Source organism: Erpetoichthys calabaricus, chromosome 2, assembly GCF_900747795.2.
Source record: "Erpetoichthys calabaricus chromosome 2, fErpCal1.3, whole genome shotgun sequence".
Lineage (NCBI taxonomy): Eukaryota > Metazoa > Chordata > Cladistia > Polypteriformes > Polypteridae > Erpetoichthys > Erpetoichthys calabaricus.
This window is the reverse complement of record NC_041395.2, coordinates 46,252,005-46,272,541: the sequence shown is the minus strand read 5'-3', so window position 1 is coordinate 46,272,541 and position 20,537 is coordinate 46,252,005.

Below are 20,537 nucleotides of genomic sequence, written 5' to 3'. Positions count from 1 at the left end.
TCTCGTCCTCACAATCACTCATGCACCACTTTCTTCATGTCATCATCTGTCTTGAATCGACGACCACCCAGATGTTTTTTTAATGGTCCAAAAAGGTGGAAATCACACAGTGCCAAATCTGGCGAATAAGGAGGATGTGGCAAGACCTCAAACTTCAGTTTCTCCAGACAAGCCTTGGTGTTTTTAGCAGTGTGTGGGTGGACATTTACTTGTAGCAAAAGGACTCTGTGAGACAGCAATCTCCGGCGCTTGGATTGAATAGCAGACTTCACATTGGTCTCCAGCAAGTCATAGTAACAGTGACTGTAGTACCCCTCGGCATGTAGTGTTTGACAGTAACTCAGGTGGCTATTGACTTGACTCCCCCTCTTATCTATCTATCTATCTATCTATCTATCTATCTATCTATCTATCTATCTATCTATCTATCTATCTATCTATCTATCTATCTATCTATCTATCTATAATAATAAAATTAGCAGCTTAACAATCGCAGATCTGTTAAATCAGAGGGACCAGAACATTCTAAATTTTATCCCAAGATGAATGCAGTGTTTAGGAGAAAAGTCCTATCAGCCCAGGTGTTGTGGGATTTGCAGGTTTACAAGCTTTTTCTGTTTTATCCAGATAATGAGAGGCAGTGGTGGGCTATTAACATTTTAAATCATTCACATCAAATAAAAAATAGTGCTGAGTGTCTCTGTGTGTATTTTAAGCAGCCCCTATCAGCTTTTTTTTAATGTTTAAGGGTTAAGGAACATTTTTATAAGCTAGGTGCAGATTACTTGGACTGGATATCAGGAACTTCACTGCAGGGCATGGAGTGTACCACTAGCTGTACAGACTGTAACTTTAATAATAATAATTCATTACATTTATATAGCGCCTTTCTCAGTACTCAAAGCACTATCCACACAGGGAGGAACCGAACCCACAATCTTCCACAGTCTCCTTACTGCAAAGCAGCAGCAGCACTACCACTGCACCACCTGTAACTTTGTCTATTTAGAAATAATATAGAAGTAAGAGACTGGCTAACAGCAAGCAAGCAACAAACATTTAAGAGACTGACCTAGCAGCCACAAAAAACAAATACAATAAGACTTGTCCGACTTTTGTTAGTTTGGCATTGTCATAGCCTGCTCATCCTTAGCACTACCTGGATTATTTTTATACTTTTTTGTAATTTTTATTAAGATACTAGATGAAGTATGTGTTGTTGTCCTTAATAAAATAAGTGTCTGCATGTCTGTCTGTGTGTCCTTCCGGTTGCTGTATCTCTATCCTTCCAATAGATGGCACATCATAAACATTTTAGTAATAAAATGCACTGCATTTGTCATTCCAACAGATGGCACATCACAACCTTTAATGCTGCTTTTACAAATCCTAACCAAGTGGCATATTACAGAGGCATATGTATTGAATGGGTCTGAGGTCTGCATTGATTAATTAGATTTCAGCCCACCTTAGACAGGTCGCACAGCTAGTGTTTGTACAATGGGTTATGGTAAGAAAGCAAATATTTATGTTCTTTTTAAATGTTTGACTGTTTTCTCACTGCTGACTGAAATGCAAATGTCACATCCATCATTCACACTGTCACTCTTATAAACAGTAATTCCTCTGTTCTCATGTAGCCATTCTTGGAACTATTAGCATACTCGCCATCATCATATTATCATTTTAGGATTTTTCTTGCTCCCTTTCTTCAAAAATACAAATTTCTTCTGGTATCAGACCTTCTTCTTACCCTTCAGTTCTTGTATAATGTGTTCTCATTACAAGGCTCTTTAAATATACAAAGAGAGTTATAAAGGGAGTACGGACAGCACTCCTTACTGAATACAGAGTTATTGGTAATCGCACTAACGCTTCTTTAAAGGCAATGATTTTTTGTTTTTACGTTGGTAACACATATACACCAATTTTGACTGCGGATGACCCAACAACACACCACTTACAATTGTCTATTTAAAAAACATCTGGCTGTCAAATCATTCATTAAAACTGGCTGAACCTTTTTGCGTAACGACGCAGTGGTTTTGTACCCCCACACCCCCATTACAACCTTGTTTATTGATGGAACTTCTGAACGGCCTTAATTTAACGGGACAGATTTTAAGTTGCATCCACAGTAATAGGCATGTAAGATTTCATGAACTCTGACTCTGCACTTTTTGAGGGTTGCATTTTTTGCCCCCACAGTTACATGCCTTCCTAATTAATTTTTTTAGGTTGCATCATAAGTTGGCTCGGCTCTGTTATGCATGCAAAACTTTATTAAGATAAACTCAGTCATTTTGAAATAATCCACAGTTTTTGGGTTGCACCCCTCTGTTATGGATAAAAAAAAGCATACTTCCTAAAATGGCCACTAAAGAGGGAAATCCTATCAAAAGCACTGGCTTGATACAGAAAGGGACCATGTAGAATCTTTATAAAATGAGAGATTTATTATCACAAAAAATGCCCTGTAGGTACATGAAGCTTTATAGCACACAAGGCAAAAAGGAATAGCCAGCAAGGGCAATCCAATTTAAGCAAATCCCAGTACATAATCCAATGGCAAAAGTCAAAAAACAGAGCAAAATGGTCAAAATTCCAATGAATCAAAAAATAAAAGCACAGAAAATGCAAAAGTAACACTCAGCAACTCCCTAACTACCAGGAACTGTGGGAGACCCTCAAGTTTTATAGGGCGGAGGGCAGTTCCTGGGGATGATTGGCAGGTAGTCCCACCTCTTGGAGTACCACCCACGAAACTCATGGATCACAGCACAGGCAAAGAAAATACAGCAGAACATAAGTAAGTGGCTCAACAACACACAAAAAGGACATAAAACATTGATGGATTTGAACCTCAGCCAGGGGAAGAACACAGGCTGAAATATAACACCCTCCATTATAGCCCCCTTCTCTGATGAAAATTTTAAAAAGTCCACAGAGCTTTTATTTTAAGTTTTACCAATGGTAACCTATGTGCCAAATTTTGTGAAAACCATTTCAACCGCTTCTGCATGATTGGCAAACAAATAAACCAAGAAAATTCAATCTGAGGGTTAAAATGAGATCCTTAGTGTGTAAGAGAGTTAAATGACATCAAACAAAACCAGACAATTCAAAAGACAGAGCCAGGGTGTTATGATTTTTATTTATATAGATTGTATTTATTATAGATTATAGATATTGTACTGCGGTGGGTTGGCACCCTGCCCGGGATTGGTTCCTGCCTTGTAGGCCCTGTGTTGGCTGGGATGGGCTCCAGCAGACCCCCGTGACCCTGTGTTCGGATTCAGCAGGTTGGAAAATGGATGGATGGATAGATATTGTAGGCTCACCAAACTCAAAAAGGTGGCCAGCCTCAAAACACAAAAGGAGGGCCTCACATACTGTATGCCAATCAGGTTTTGTGTCCTGCATTGTTCATAAAGAAGCTAAATTTAAAATTTTACAAAATGGAATACAGGAAACTTTATAAGCCTGGCCCAAAAATGTAAAAAAATGATGCTTGTGTATAATAAAAGGCTTTTATTAACAAAATTCTCTAAAAACAAAAACCAAGCAAGTCTCGTGATCTGGGGAGTCATAAAGCACAGGTACAAAAACACTTTCAAAAGTTGTACAGTATACTAGAGGGGGAAACACCATCAAAAACCCAACTAGAAACCCAATGGGCCAAGAAAGTTCTTTATAAAATATAAAGGTTTATTTTCACAGAAGCCTCTGCAGGCACACAACTCTGAAGAGCACAAAGAAATTGCCTGAAAGGAAAGGAAAAACACGGTAAACAAAGTCCCAAAACAGAATCCAAAAATCATGGTCTAAAACAGAGCAGAGGTTCAAAATCCAGACACTCAGAAAGCAATAGCAAAAACACAGAAACACAAGAAAACACAACACCTCTACTCTAGGAACCACGGGAGGCCCTCCCTTAAATAGGGTGGAGGGCTGTCCCTGGTGATTGGCAGATGTCCCCGCCCCTTGGAGAGCCGCCCACAAAACATAAGGGTCATAATCTAGGCCACACCTCTTTCCCAACACACACATAAAAAAATGTACATTATTAAGAAAAGAAACATTAATACAATTAAATGATACAAAATTAAACACAACAGACAAGAAACACAACTTTGATCACCAGCCAGTGGGGAAATGCTGGCTGAACCATGACAGCAAGAGACAAAGAGAATCAAAAAGGTTTGCCCACAAGAAACAAACTAGAAAGTGAACAAAAACAAGTCGGTGGGCCAAAAATGTAAATCTATATATAATAAAAGCCAAATACCACTGAACCATGAGGTCTTGGGAACGCAGGTTACCCTTGGTTCATAGGAGCTCACCAAGAAACGGTTTTAAAAATTTCATGGTCCAAGCGCGAAATTTCTTACACTTTTTTAGACCCGTTTGTATGTCTGTCCGCTTTTCACAAGAGAACTACTTAAAGGATTTTTATAATTTGCTTGAACATTCCATTGATTTTGCGACTTTCTCATCATGCTAAGTATCATAGTTCGCTTGTGGTACCGATTTATTAGCCTGAATCCGAGAGAGACCCATCAGGCAGGGGGCCCTCCTTACTCACGCGTCTGCCTCAGGGCGTAAGCTTAACTCCGTTTAGTTAGCAAACAAGAGAATTACTTAACGGATTTAGATGTTTTTCTTTCTATAATTTGCTTGAACATTCCGGTTGATTTTGCGACTTCTCTCATTGCGCTAAGAATCATAGTTCGCTTGCAGGAGCGATATATTCACGCTAATCCAAGACAGAGGCTGCGGGCCGAGGGGAGGGGGAAGAATGACGTCAGGAGTAGAGAGCTGGGCCGGGCCCTACTCACTGTCCTGTTTCACTAATACGCGGGCAAAGCCACGGGGATGGCTAGTCATAAATAAAAGCCAAATTTTCATACAACCAAAGGGAGAGTTGAACAACAAAAGGAGGATTCACCACAAATTCTAAAGACTGTAGGTGGTCCCTGTAGGGGGCAGGAGACTCAACAATATATATATATAGGAAAGAACACATCAAAGTAATAGATCTACAAACAGCATGAAGAGTAACACAAGATAATTAATAAACCAGACAATCTCTGCAAAGAAATTTTTAAATATAAAAAGAAAGAAAATGAAAGCATATTCACAGACATTAATCTAAAAGAAAACACAAAGAACAACAACATGGAGGATAAGGTCCAAGACAAGTGTGAACCCCTAGCCGATATTAATTTAGATTATTCTCTCTAGTTTTCCTTAAGTCATTCTTACAGGTTACACCATTGCTTCCACCAATTCCATCTTAAGAGGGCACCGGGGTTCAGATTTGTAACTCATCTGAGCTATAAAATAAGAATCGTCTATGCAGCACAAACTGGAGACAATGACAAGTTTGTGGCTGCTGGATGAGGTCACCTTCAGATACACCTGGCATTTGACAAAAACAGGACAATTAGAAGTTTCTAATGTAACCACTAGGTGTTGCCACTGACCACAGACACAGCAATTCCCAACACAATTCTTGGTTCAAATAAAGGTTTTTAATTGGACAAATTCATCCTATCATAAGAACATCAGTACAAATACACCATTCACAATTCTCCTTCCTCCTCCAAGAGAACATTGGCCTATGCCTCCCGACTCTGACTTGATTTAAATGAGACCGTGGGTTCTTTTTTCTAAAATTGACCTAAGATCCGCTTCTGGTTTCCTGTCCCATTACTCTGAAGCACTTCCAGGTTATACATGAACCAGGACAGTCCTCCCCTGGTACCACTCCATGATGGTCCCCAAAGACCCTGAAAGGGCTGCATCTCCAGACTCCAACTCCCTTGCCACCCTTTCCTAAACTGGTTCAGCCTTGAGGAACACTGCCACCTGGCGTGTGGGGGAATGAGCTGCTCTCAGTGAGCTTGTTCACCTGCTCCTTCCATTATGACCTCCAGGCCAGGCATGAATGCTGCCAAAGTGGACCATTAAAATAATGCATTTATATAACCATGCAATAGATAATCTAATGATAATAGAACTATGATTGACAGTTTTGACTAAATCCAAGAAATATATACACTTGCACTTTGAACCCTTAAAGGTGGGCATTATTCTACATATTTTAGACATTATATGAACTTACATTTTAGTGCATAAAATGAATTCCTTGAAAAAAAATGGATTTGAGCTCGTCAATTATGTGTAGAATAGATGGCATGTAGGCTCTGGTTTCCCTGCCAGGATGGACTCCCTTCCACTACCATTCCGAAAGGCCCAGGAGGTAAGTGGGCAAGAAGTGTGGCAGGGCATTCCCTGCCTTAGTCGGGAGGTTGGCAGAAGATGACAGTGCAGAAATGGGTACGCTGGCAACACTGCAGGGTTGTACCGAGGAACAATATCTGGCTGGAAGGGGACAGATAGCTTGTCAGGGCTACAGGCTCCTCCAGCACACTAGGTGGCAGCATCCCTGTGCAGTGCTACCACTATGGACACCACAAGGCATGCTGGGAACTGTAGTCCTATGGGTCAGCCTGGTTGGGTTACATGGATGCTGTTGGGGTGCTGCAGGGACTCAAATATAAAGGAGCCACTCTGCCTCATCCAAACAAGCTGATGTCAGGTGGAAGAGGATACGGCTCACCTGGAGAAGGAGAAGAGGAAAAAGAGAGAAGAAGAGATCTGTGCTTGTTTTTAGTATTTAGAAGAAGCCTTTTGTTGGGGTGCTTTATTATAATAAACCTTCTATTTGATTCCGGGACTTGGGCCTGGGTTTCAGAGTGGTGCAACAACTGCTAGTGGTCACATGTGCTGGGATATTTAACAAATCACCAGATATTTTTCAATGCAAAAGTAAATGAATGATGTCTCTGACATCTTGCTTTTCCTCTCCTCCTTCCAAAACTATACCAGCTTTGTGAGGTTTGCAGGATGTCCTCTTTATGTCCTGCCAGAGTATGTCAATAGGATTCAGGTCAAGGCTTCGGCCATTGCAGGACACAAGCCCTCTTCTTCCTAAGGAATTCTTTATCAAATATTCTTGAATGTTAAGGATTGCTGTCTTATTAAAACATTAACTTTGTTCCCAGCTTGAGTTTTCCAACGGATGGCCTGATATTTTTTCTCAAGAATTCCTTAATAGTTCTCAGAATTTGTGATTTTCTCACTAGGATCAAGTTGCATAGCATAAGAGTAAGAAGAAGAGCTCCATACAAGCACAAACCACCATCACACTTGACAGCTGGGATAAGATCTTGGTGGTGGTGGGATCTGTTGGCTTGTCACTAAATATGGAAACTTTGTTGTACCGCAAAAGTTCAATTTTGGACTCATTTACCCAGAGAACAGACTTGTCCAGGTGGTCTCAGAAAACTTTATATGGACAGCTTTGTGTTTTTTTGACATGGGGGGTGGGAGGGGGTTCTTGTTGCTGAACCTTCCATAGATGGCATTTCTATTAGAGATTATTTTTATTGTGCACCGCAACTCTAAAGACAGCTAGGGAGACTTGCAGATATTTGGATTTTATTTCAGGTTTACTTTGTATCTCTTTTATTATTCTCCTCACTGCCCTGTAAGAAATTTTAGGAGGATGCCCACTTCTTTCCAGGAGTGCCATTGTTTTAAATGGTCTCTACTTGAAATGTATTTGCCTAACAGTGAATTTATGGAGTCCATGCCCATTTCAGATGGTTTTCTAACTTTGTCTAAACTGGTAATCCTCCACTACTTTTTTTATTCAGGTTGGTTTATAGGAACAGTGACTGATCTGCTTTCTTATTTATGTTTACTTCTCCCTAAAACTTCACTTCAGATATCCAGTTCCTCTGGATAACACAATGAAAAGGTTCAAAACACATTTCGAAATGCTGTATAACACACACACGCACACACACCACACACACACACACACATATATATATAGTAGAATAAGGACAAACGCTTATAAAGATTTGGGGTGTTTAGCCCCTGTCATACATGGCTGGGGTCAGACCCAACCAGATGCCTGTAGGGACCGAGAGGTGGCATATTTGTCCTCCAGGCCACAAGGGGGCAACCTCCCTGGAGCAGAAGAGGGCCTCGGAAGGGGAGCAGGGAGGCTCAAGTCCGTGGAGGCCAGTATCCACCGCCAGGGGGTGCCCCGAGCCTCATGGAGCTCGGGACTTATTTACTTCCATCACACCCATGGAGGACGATTCTTCCAGGGTCACCCGGAGTGCTTCCAGATGCTCTCCTGACGCTTCCGCCACACCAGGATGTGACGTCAGGTAGAGCACCTGGAGCTCATCTGGGTGAGGATAAGAGGGGCCGCCTCCCTCCAATCACCGAGCTGGAGTTGGGAGTAGGAGCAGGACGAAGCTCCTGGAGAGAGAGGACAGGTGGCCCAGGGACGAGGAGCGAGAAGGCCCAGGAGAAGGGTGACTGGGGCTAGAGGCACTGTGAGTTGTGCGGGACTGAGTTATAAAGATGTGGTCTTCGACTGTTGGCGTCCAGGCAAATATCACACCCCGTATACTGTAAAGCAAAAGGTCAAAATAATTGCAACAAAGCATCAGACAAAAAGGGATGGGTGGATGGAAATTTTAAAGAGCCGGACCGGAAATTAAGAACGTGGAATGCTGGGAAGGCATGGTTGTGGATGAGTAGTAGACGTCATCAGTGGGGGACCAGAGAAGAGAAAGTGACCCGGAAGTGTTGTTCTCTTAGGTGTCTGGGTACGATTATGGCAGCGGTGCTTCGACTTTTCTACAAAGAAAGAGAGAGAGGTTAGTACCCCGCCATTGTGCCCTGGCATGACTTGTCGTGATGCGCTTCTGGTCCTTAAGCTGCTCCCCATGCGCTCGTGTGTGACATGACCCCCCCCTTCATGCCCAGACCCATTGGGTCGGGCGGCACGAACCAAGAGGTCGTGAACCCTGGGAGAGAGCATTAGCGTTGGCTTGGAGGTTACCCTGGTGATAAGTGACGGTGAACTTGTAGGGCTGCAAGTCCAAAAACCATCTAGTGACCCGAGGGTTCAAGTCCCTGTGGAGAGCCATCCACTGGAGAGCGGCATGGTCTGTTACCAGGGTGAACTCTCGACCCAATAGATAGTACCGCAGGTATGTTACCGCCCACTTGATGGCCAGGGCTTCTCATTCCACCGCCGCATACCTTGTCTCCCGGTCCAACAGTTTCCGGCTGAGGTATATCACGGGGTGCTCGACACCATCGATGATCTGGCTCAGCACCTAGACCTGTGTCCGAAGCATCGGTCTGGAAGAGAAAAGGAAGAGAAAAATCAGGTGTTCTCTAAACAGGTGCCATTGTGAGGGCCATCTTTAGGTCACTGAATGCTTGTTCCATCTTGCTATTCCACGCCACATGAAAAGGGGCCCGCTCCTTTGTCAAATCAGTCAAGGGTGTGGCCCTCTCAGAAAACCAAGATACAAACTGGCGATAGTAACTTGCTAGTCCTAAGAAGGCTTGCACCTGTTTCTTGACTATCAGACAGGGCCATTCGAGGATGTCTTTGATTTTGGAATACTGTGGACTCACCATTCCCCCTCCTACCAGGTAGCCCAAATATTTGGCTTCGTTCAAGCCGAAAAAACACTTCAGGGGTTTATTCCGAAGCCCGGCTTTCGCTAGCGTCGGGAGAACAGCGTATAGCTGCAATAAATGTTCCTCCCAGGTGCCGGTAAAGATGACCACGTCATCAAGGTAGGCGGCAGAATAGGACTGGTGGGGCCGTAGCACTCTATCTACCAAACGCTGGAAGTTGCTGGTGCCCCGTGCAGCCAAAATGGAAGGACCTTGTACTGCCAGTGCCCACTAGGGGTGCTAAAAGCTGTTTTTTCTCTTGTGGATGCCATTAACTCTTTTAGGGCTAATTTTTTTTTTGTTTCTTTTCTCCCAGGGCTGAATATTTTTCCAAAAACTAACATTTTTTAAAAAAGAACACAAAGCAATTGTTTAACATATCAAATCAACAAAAAATATTTACTTTTGACAAATGTTACTGTCTTGCATGTTGTATGAGCCTGCATACTCTATGATTTCACATACATTTTACACAGCAAAGTCTGATCTCGCTCAAAGCAGCCAATTTCAGTCATTGCCACATTGCACTCCTTACAATATGTGTTGCTTTGGTGCCTATTTTTCAATTGTCTGTTGCTGCATTTTCTCACATATATTGTTAGTGTGTACTGTAGAGAGACAAGTCACCCATTTGCCATCGTGCCATGCCACTGCCACCAAGTTTTCTGCCTGCATGAAAACCGTATTGTCACCTCTTTTCATCTTCTGAAACTTTATGAACTTTATGTATGGCATTATAGCCTGGCTCACCCCATGGGATTTGCTTCTGTTTATTACAGAAGTGAATAAAACTTTGCAGCAGCACGTACCTAAGCCACCAAAACATGTTTGGACCAATGCTCCCTGAAGTTATATCACCAGTTCTGTCCCATCTCTATTTGTAATGCCACACCGCGCTTCATCCCATCTTTCATTGTGGGTTTCCACTTTGAAAAACGAGAATGCGATGCAAACGCAGCCCGCGATTCAAAAAAAATCTCTGCCTACCTGTTTGTCTCGTCTGACAGTAGCTGAAAAGCAGCATCAGGAGAGAGCAGCCTGAAGTACAGCAGCTGGTGATCTGTCGTGTCCAACAGCAAGCCATGCCGTCTTGTAAACTCCGGTAGCCAGATCGGCTCTCAACGGATCAATGTCTGTGTATTTATCCCATGCGAACCTTGCCGTAGAAGCATCGGCTGCGCGAAGGCACTCAACTGGCAGCAGATCCGCTGGCGCGGCATCAGCTGGTGTCTGATCAGCTGATGCCTGCTTCTCACTCTCTTGCTCGATCTCCTGATCACTGCCAATAAAATCCGATTCTGAAAAATCAAGAGTCCGACTCCGCGATAATGCGCAAAACATCGTCTGCCGAGTGTTTTCTTTTCTGCACTTGCTTCGCTGCCTTTTCACATGTCGGTGCCATCTTGCCATTGTTTACATTTCGCAACTCATGCACACGCAAGGTTTAGTTGCCGAGTCAACGAGTCTAGTATTCCTCCAAGCACAGAGGGAATGCCTGTGACGTGACAGTGAGATTTGTCGCCATTAACAGCTGATTGTCACCCCCTATCCCTGGATGTCGACTTTTGTCGACATTAGCCTTCAACCCCTCCTGTCGACAAAAGTCAACATCCACCCTAAAAGAGTTAAGGGAATTTGTCAGTATCTCTTTGTCATGTCAAGAGTAGTCAGATAATGGGCCGTTCCCAGCCTCTCGAAGAGCTTATCTACCCGGGGCATAGGATAGGCATCGAACTTGGAGACCTGATTGAGACGCCTAAAGTCGTTACAGAATCTCCAGGAGCCGTCCGGCTTAGATACAAGTACGATAGGACTGGACCAGGGGCTATGGCTTTCTTCAATGATGTCCATATCCAACATCCATTGTACCTCTAGCTCCACCTCAGCACTTTTCACTTCCGGGAGACTATAGGGTCGTTCCCTGACTACCACCCCTGGGTCCGTGACAATGTCGTGCTGAATCAGCAAGGTCTGGCCTGGTGCTTCACTAACCACTTCCAGGACCGACCAGATTGCACCTTCGAGCTCCTGTCGCTGGTGGGCAGTCAAATTATGACCGATGTTAAGGTTGAATTTCTCTGAGAAAAGGGAGAGTGACGGTCCGGAGGGGTTAGGCTCTTCCCTATCCCTCCAGGGTTTCAAAAGGTTCACATGGTACACCCTCTCGCTCGGTCAACGATTTGGTTGGAGCACCAAATATTCCACGAGCCCTTTCCGTTCTTTAACCTCGTATGGGCCCTGCCAATGGGCCAACAATTTGGAGTGTGAAGTGGACACAAGCACCATTACGCAGTCTCCTGGCTGAAATTCACGTAGGGAGTAATTCCTATTATAATTCCAGGCCTGCGCTGCTTGAGTCCTAGACATGTGTTTTTTTAGGAGGGGACGGATTTTCTCTAGCCTATCACGTAATTGAGCGATATGTTCTAGGATGTTGGTGGAGGGAAGTGCCTCCCCTTCCCAACCTTCTTTTAACACATCCAATATGCCCCAGGGTTGACATCCATACAGGAGTTCAAAGAGGGAAAATCCAGTGGAGGACTGTGGCACCTCCCAGTAAGCGAAAAGCACCAGTAGTAAAAGTTGGTCCCAGTTCCTACCGTCCACGCTGACTACCATGCAGAGCATCTGCTTCAGGGTCTGATTAAAGCATTCCACCAACCCATCTGTCTGGGGGTGGTAGACTGACATCCTGAGATGCTTAATACGGAGTAATTTGGCGACTTCCCTGAACATACCTGAAGTAAAGGGCGTATGTAAACAGCGCGGTGGGGCAGGAAACCTGTCCCTTGGTTTAGCCAGAGCTTCCGTAGTGCGACAGGTGGGTTCCGGAGTGGTGACACGCCCCTGTCGGACCCCGCGAGCAGGCTTCTCAGACTCCCCGATGTGGGTTACCACCAGTTGTCTCTCCAATACCTCCAAAAGGTCATTCATGTCATTAAAAGGATGTCTCCAGACCTGCTGGGCAAGGTAGTCAGGCATGGTGTGTACAAAAGCCTGGCAGACCACCTGCTCGACCACCTGTCGAGCTTGGTTGACGTATGGCCATAGCCAGCGTCCGATCTTAACCCAAAACTCGAAGGCCTGGGCTCTAGCCAGGCTACTGGGGTCAAATCTCCACTGTCGCCATTCCCTCGCCTACTTGGGCGTAGGTTACGCCGTAGTGTTTACAAATTTCAGCCTTAAGGAGGTCATATTGGGTGACTTCCTCCTCGGGCAGGTCATGATAGGCCTGCTGCGCTGGGCCTTTCAGGTACGGTGCCAAAATAGTAGCCCACTCCGCCCGCGGCCACTGGTTTCCGTAGGCTGTCCTCTCGAAGATCGAGAGGTACGACTCTATGTTATCACTCTCCAAGAGGGGAATAATAGGAGGAGGTGGGGGCCAGGCAGGCTCCAGCTTCACCAACTCTGCTGCTGCCAGCCGTCTTTTAGTTTCGGCGAGGTCAACCTTCGTGGCCGCCTGGTCCACAATGAGGGCTTGGAGCTCGTTTGCCATTGTCGCAAGGACAGTATTCAGGTCCTGTCCTTCTGACTTGTCTGACAATGTATCCTGCCGGCTACGCCACTGTAGAATAAGGACAAACTCTCATAAAGATCTGGGGTGTTTAGCCCCGTATACTCTAAAGCAAAAGGTCAAAATAATTGCAACAAATCATCAGACAAAAAGAGATGGGTGGACGGACATTTTAAAGAGTGGAAATTAAGAACGTGGAATACTGGGAAGGCGTGGTGGTGGATGGGTAGTAGACGTCATCAGTGGGGGACCAGAGGAGAGAAAGGGACACCGGAAGTGTTGTTCTCTAAGGTGTCCGGGTAGGATTATGGTGGCGGTGCTTCGTCTTTTCTACAGAGAAAGAGAGAGAGAGGTTAGTACCCCGCCATTGTCCCCTGGCACGACTTGTCGCGATTCGCTTCGGGTCCTTAAGTTGCTCCCCATGCGCTCGTGCATGACAATATATATATATATATATTAAGCGTAGCACTTGACACCATATGTTTTACTACATAGGCTGGAATATGACACTGGGTTTTACAGGCGCTGTCCTTGCCTGGTTTAGTTCTTATTTATCAAGTCGATTCCAGTACATACAAGAATGTGCTTACAGTACTCCATCATTAAACACAGAAGTTAAATATGGTGTCCTGCAAGGCTCCGTACTGGGATCTTTACTTTTTTCACTTTACATGCTTGCACTGGGATCTATCATTAGAAAACATAATGTTAATTTTCACTCATATACAGATGACACCCAGTTATACTGCAGATGGCACCCAGTTATACCTTTCTTTTAGACCAAATGACGTTTCTAAAATGTTGTCCTTAAATACAGTAGATGTGTTAGTGAATTAAAGGAGTGGATGGATCACAATTATTTGTCTTTAAACAGCAATAAAAATTATTGGATTGGAATGATGCTGATTTTAACAATATTTTGTCATTATTTAACTCAGTTGGAATCACCGTTAGTTTTACTAAATCAGCCCACAATCTAGGAGTTATCTTTGACTCTATCATATTAAAAAAATTGTCTAAATCATGTTTTTTCCATCTTAAAAAAGTTGGGAAATTAAGGCATTCTCTAAATATGTGGGATACTGAGAAATTAATTCATGCATTTATTTCTAGTAGGATTGACTACTGCAATGCGGTGTTCACTGGATGTTCAAACTGTTCTTTATACAGCCTCCAGTTAATTCAAAATGCTGCTGCAAGAATTATTACAAGAACAAGAAAATACGAACACATAACTCCAGTTCTTAAATCCTTACACTGGCTCCCGGTTAAGTTAAGGGCAGATTTCAAAATCCTCCTTTTAACATATAAAGCCTTAAATGGCCAAAGTCCAGCTTACTTATCTGAACTTATCATGACTTACAAACCTGAGTGCACATTAAGATCTCAAGATGCCGGTCTGCTTATGACTCCAATGATTAATAAAATAACAGTGGGAGGTCGAGCTTTTAGTTACAGGGCCCTGAAGTTGTGGAATGGTGTGCCTGCTACTATAAGAGATGCCCCTTCAGTCTCAGCCTTCAAAGACTCACTACTTCACTTTAGCATAACCTGAGTGGAGCTGCTGATTAACTGTACAGATTGAATATCTGTTCTTAGTCATTCACACTAAAACATGAATAACATGATAGTTATAATTCGTTACTAACACTCGTCTACTCTGTTTCTCTTCTCTGTACTCAAATGAGGTACTTGGTGCCACTGTACTACTGCAAAGTTATTTGCCTGCCTAAGGTAAAGTCATCTCTGATGGAGGAGCATAGGGTCCTTTCATCAGATTAGATGGCCCAGCACTGACTCAGCTGTGGAATGGCCAGTAGGGGATGGCAGCCTGGAATGGCAGCCTGTTGGCTGTGGTCTCCAGGACTCTGAACAAAGCTGAATCCTCTTATATGATATCATCTACTCTTGCATTTTGCTCTGTACTTGTACTGTTACTACTATTGTACTGTTGTATTGTATTCCTGAGGTGGCCATGACAGATTGGCCATCTAGCTCTGTGAATTTGTGTTCTGTTCTGTGTGCTGTATTTACACAATTTTTTAACACCCATTGCACGCCCAACCTACCTGAAAAGAGCTCTCTTTCTGAATTCTCTTTCCGAAGCTTTCTTCTGTTTTTTCCCTACAAGAGTATTTTATGGGAGTATTTTCTTGTCTTCTTAGGGAGCCAAGGATGTCAAAAAAACAGGGCCTGTTAAAGTCCATTGTGGTTTTGATCTATATAAAAAATAAATTATTGTTGTTGGTGTTATATAAAAAAAACAAGCTGTGTGAGAAAATCAGTAGTAATTATCAGAAACTAGAAGAGTGTATGTATATTTTCAACATGACTTTGGTTTCAGAAGAGCGGGACATGAGTTAAACTGTCTAAATAACAGCTATTCTCATTATAGTTGTGGAATCTTAGAAGAGAAGAGTTAAGTTCAGGTCAAGCAAATCTGTAGTTCTGCAAAATGAGCACAAATATATAGCTAGCTAGCTAGCTAGCTAGCTAGCTAGCTAGATAGCTAGCTAGCTAGATAGATAGATAGATAGATAGATAGATAGATAGATAGATAGATAGATAGATAGATAGATAGATAGATAGATAGATAGATAGATAGATAGATAGATAGATAGATAGATAGATAGATAGATAGATAGATAGATAGATAGATCTTTATTTGTCTCCTCAAAGAAATGTGGCTTTTAAAGAAGCTCATTAAATAAATACATAACTATATAGATAAATAAATATATATACATTTTTAAAATATATTTTATTTGTCCCCAAGGGATCTCCATATGCATTTGCTGGCATTGTTGCCTGGTGATCCTGAGACGCACTCCAGTTAAAGGTTATATTATGGTATGGTATCAGTTACCAACTTCCCATATTCAAGTTTCATCCTGATTAGATCAGATTTTTATTGTCACATACACGGCATAGTAAAGTTCTTGTGCCACAGTAGTGGGGACCAGGATGTCTATACAGGCAAAAAGTCAATAAGATGAAGTATAAAGACATAGGTGCAGTAGATACAGTAGGAGTAACAGAAGAACGGCCTTAGATACAGAGTGCAGATCACTCTTAGGGGGTCTGCTCCACTCCATCTGCCTCAATCAGCTCCTCCTCGCTTCACCATTTGCTTGTCATATTGTGATTATGTTTGTTTTTCATTATTATTATTTTTTTTAAATTTATACATGTTCTTCTGGGCCCCTTTTGGTATTTATTTTGTGCTACATGTTATTTTTTATGCTTCTCAATGTTGTCACTTTTGCATTTATGTAACACCGTCAGGTAAATCACCTGATCAGTTCCATACAATACAATACAATATAGTTTATTTTTGTATAGCCCAAAATCACACAGGAAGTGCCGCAATGGGCTTTAACAGGCCCTGCCTCTTGACAGCCCCCCAGCCTTGAAAAAACTCCCAAAAAAACCTTGTAGGGAAAAATAGAAGAAACCTTGGGAAAGGCAGTTCAAAGAGAGACTCCTTTCCAGGTAGGTTGGGCGTGCAGTGGGTGTCAAAAGAAGGGGGTCAATACAATACAACACACAGAAAAGAACAAATCCTCAATGCAGTATAAAATAAAAAAAATTTTTTTAGAAGAAAAAAAATAAAAAAGTATGGAGCAGAATTTAACAGAAGGTGATATCACATAATATGATTTGGATATTTTTAGAGTCCTGGAGACCTCATCCATCAAGCTGCCTCCCCCATTTGGCCATTCCACGGCTGAAACAGCCGGCCAATCCGATGAAAGGACCCCTCTTTCCCACAATTCCTGTGATCCTCCATCAGGGATGACTTTACCTTAGGCAGACAAAACAACTTGGCAGGTGCCACATTTGAGTACAGAGAAGAGAAACAGAATAGGTGAGGGTTAGTATCCAATTATAACTGTCATGTTACTTATGTTTTAGTGCTAATGACTAACAACAGAGATGAAGTCTGTACAGTTAATCAGCAGCTCTAGTCAGGATATGCAAAACTGAAGTAGTGAGTCTTCAGCCAGGATTTAAAAGCTGAGACCGAAGGGGCATCTCTTATAGTAGCAGGCAGACCATTCCACAGTTTAGGGGCCCTGTAACTAAAAGCTCGACCTCCCATTGTTATTTTATTAATCCTTGGAACCATAAGCAGACCAGCATCTTGAGACCTTAATGTGCGCTCTGGTTTGTAAGTCATGATAAGTTCAGACAAGTAAGCCGGACCTTGGCCATTAAATGCTTTATATGTTAAAAGGAGGATTTTAAAATCTGCCCTAAACTTAACCGGGAGCCAGTGTAAGGATTTAAGAGGAGTTATGTGTTCATATTTTCTTGTGCTTGTAATAATTCTTGCAGCCGCATTTTGGATTAACTGGAGGCTGTATAGAGAACAGTTTGAACATCCAGTGAAAACTGCATTGCAGTTGTCAATCCTACTAGAGATAAATGCATAAATTAATTTCTCAGAATCCTGTTTATTTAGAAATCGCCTTAATTTCCTAACATTTTTAAGATGAAAGAAACATGTTTTGGACAACTTTGTAATATGCACTTTAAATGACATTCTAGAGTCAAAGATAACTCCTAGATTGCGGGCTGATTCAGTAAAATTAATTGGGATTCCAACTGAGTTAAATGATGACAAAATATTGTTGTGATCAGCATCATTCCCTCCAACAATTAACATCTCTGTTTTATCTGTATTTAAAGACAAGTAGTTCTCATTCATCCACTCCTTTAATTCGCTAACACAACTAATTAAAGACAACATCGGAGAAACTTCATTTGATTTAAATGAAAGGTATAACTGGGTGTCATCTGCATATGAGTGAAAATTAACATTATGTTTCCTAATGAGAGATCCCAGTGGAAGCATGTAAAGTGAAAGCAGTAAAGGTCCCAGTACTGAGCCCTGCGGGACACCATATTGAACTTCTGTGTATAATGTTGGAGTACTGTCAGCACATTTCTGTACATATTGGAATCGATTTCATAAGTAAGAACTAAACCAAGCGAGCACGGTGCCTGTAAGCTCAACATCATTTTCTAGCCTGTGCAGTAAAATAGAATGGTCGATGGTGTCAAATGCTGTACTTAAGTCCAACAACATAATTACAGTGGAGTTTCCTTCATCAGAGGATATCAGAATGTCGTTTACAACCCGCGTTAGTGCTGTTTCTGTACTGTGACCAGTGCGGAAACCAGACTGGAATTTCTCAAATAAATTGTAATGCGTAAGGTGTGTCTGAAGCTGACTGTGATCAATCACATCAATGATATAACATCCATTATGCGTGTATGCGCTGGCATTTACACATGGAGTTATTTCACTGTGAATAAAGACTCAATTATGAGATCCTTAGTAGCTTAGCTGTAAAATACAAATAAAAGAGGCTTGTTGCGTTGTTCTGACTTTGGCTTTGTTTCAGGATAAAATCTTCAGCTCTTCATCTGGGTGCCCAGTTCATTTTTGTTTTCTCTTTTTTTTTTTTTTTTTTAACCCTTGCCAGTCCAACCACACTTTTGGGGGTCTTGACTATCATTTTGTGGTTCTTTTCACTCTCACAGTGATCCCCATGTTACTTAAGCATGCACACAGCACACTCTCATTACATGGAAAGTAAAGCAATCAGCACCTGGAATAAGTTGAATTAACAAGTTTTCGCTATTTTGCCTTTAGATCATTCTGTGGAATAACAATATATGTGGTGAAGTCTGTCGTATTTCAAGGATGGGATCTTTACTCACAGTTATTCTTGTCAAATGTGGTGACCTTTAGAATCAGATTAGATAGATAAGAGGGGGAGTCAAGTCAATAACCACCTGAGTTACTGTCAAACACTACATGCCGAGGGGTACTACAGTCACTGTTACTATGACTTGCTGGAGACCAATGTGAAGTCTGCTATTCGATCCAAGCGCCGGAGATTGCTGTCTCACAGAGTCCTTTTGCTACAAGTAAATGTCCGCCCACACACTGCTGAAAACACCAAGGCTTGTCTGGAGAAACTAAAGTTTGAGGTATTGCCACATCCTCCTTATTCGCCTGATTTCCACCTTTTTGGACCACTAAAAAAACATCTGGGTGGTCGTCGATTCGAAACAGATGATGACGTGAAGAAAGTGGTGCATGAGTGATTGTGAGGATGAGACAAAAACCTTTTATTCAGCTGGATTCCAGGAACTTCCAGGCAGGTGGCACAAGTGCATTGAGAAGGGTGGAGACGACATTGAGAAATGACAGCATCAGTTTTGTTAAGGTTCATTCCATTTTCTAATAAATCCCATTTTCTAACTTTAGGTTGACTCCCCCTCGTAGATAGATAGATAGATAGATAGATAGATAGATAGATAGATAGATAGATAGATAGATAGATAGATAGATAGATAGATAGATAGATAGATAGATACTTTATTAATCACAAAGGAAATTGAAGTTACAACAGCAGACATTAAAAGGTACAAACACACATAAAACAAGAATTATCAGAATATTATTATGTACCGAATTAACAAGAATGGAGCCAGTACAGCTCCCTGTGGAACTCCTGTGCTGCCCATGGCCATGTCCGATACACAGTTCATAAGCCACACAGACTGTGATCTACCAGTTAGTCCATTATCCAGGACACAATGGTATTATCATCCTGCATCATCGGAGCTTCTCAGATTGGACTGCATGGTATTGAATTCACTAGCTAAGTCAAAAAACAAGATCCTCACCCTGCTACACTGTTTATCTAGCAGAGTGTAAGCTAAATGCCTTCTCTGCAGGGAAGTATGGGACACCTGACATCTGAAACTGCAGCGTCTACTGACTTGACTTCCAGCCTCTAAGCCAGGGGTTGTCAACGTTGGTCCTGGGGACTCACTGTGGCTGCGGGTTTTTGTTCCAACCAGCTTCTGTTTTTAATTGGAATCCTGGGCTAATTAAGTGAACTGTTATTTCCCAGATTATGTGTTTTGGGAACAATATAGAAATTGGAAAACTAAGTTTATATATACATGTATTAAAATGTACTAAGCAGTTATATAGGAATAATGTATTTTTTTTTTCTTTTAAGCAATATATCCATCTTGATTTTCATTCTACTTTTCCGGGTGTTCTAATTGTTTAATTAATCCATTATTTATTAATTAGTTAGTCTGATGCTAAAGTATTTGCAGCCTTTCACGATTCAGTGTCGTTTGCCTGGGTGTCTGCTCTGCTTGTTTTTAATTGTCATTAATAAGACACAATGAAGGAAGCAAACTGCACAGAGAATAATGAAAGCAACAAAAGTGAGTTAAGCATTTAAATCTATAACAAAAGCAGAAATATTTCTAAATGTAAAAATCATGCCTCTGTGCTGTCTTAATGTAGAAGAGAAAAAAATCCTAGCTAAGTATTTGAGATCAGTGTTAGCAGTTGTTGTCACTGATTATAAATCTGGTTGGAACAAAAGCCTGAAGCCACAGTGGGTCCCCAGGACCAACT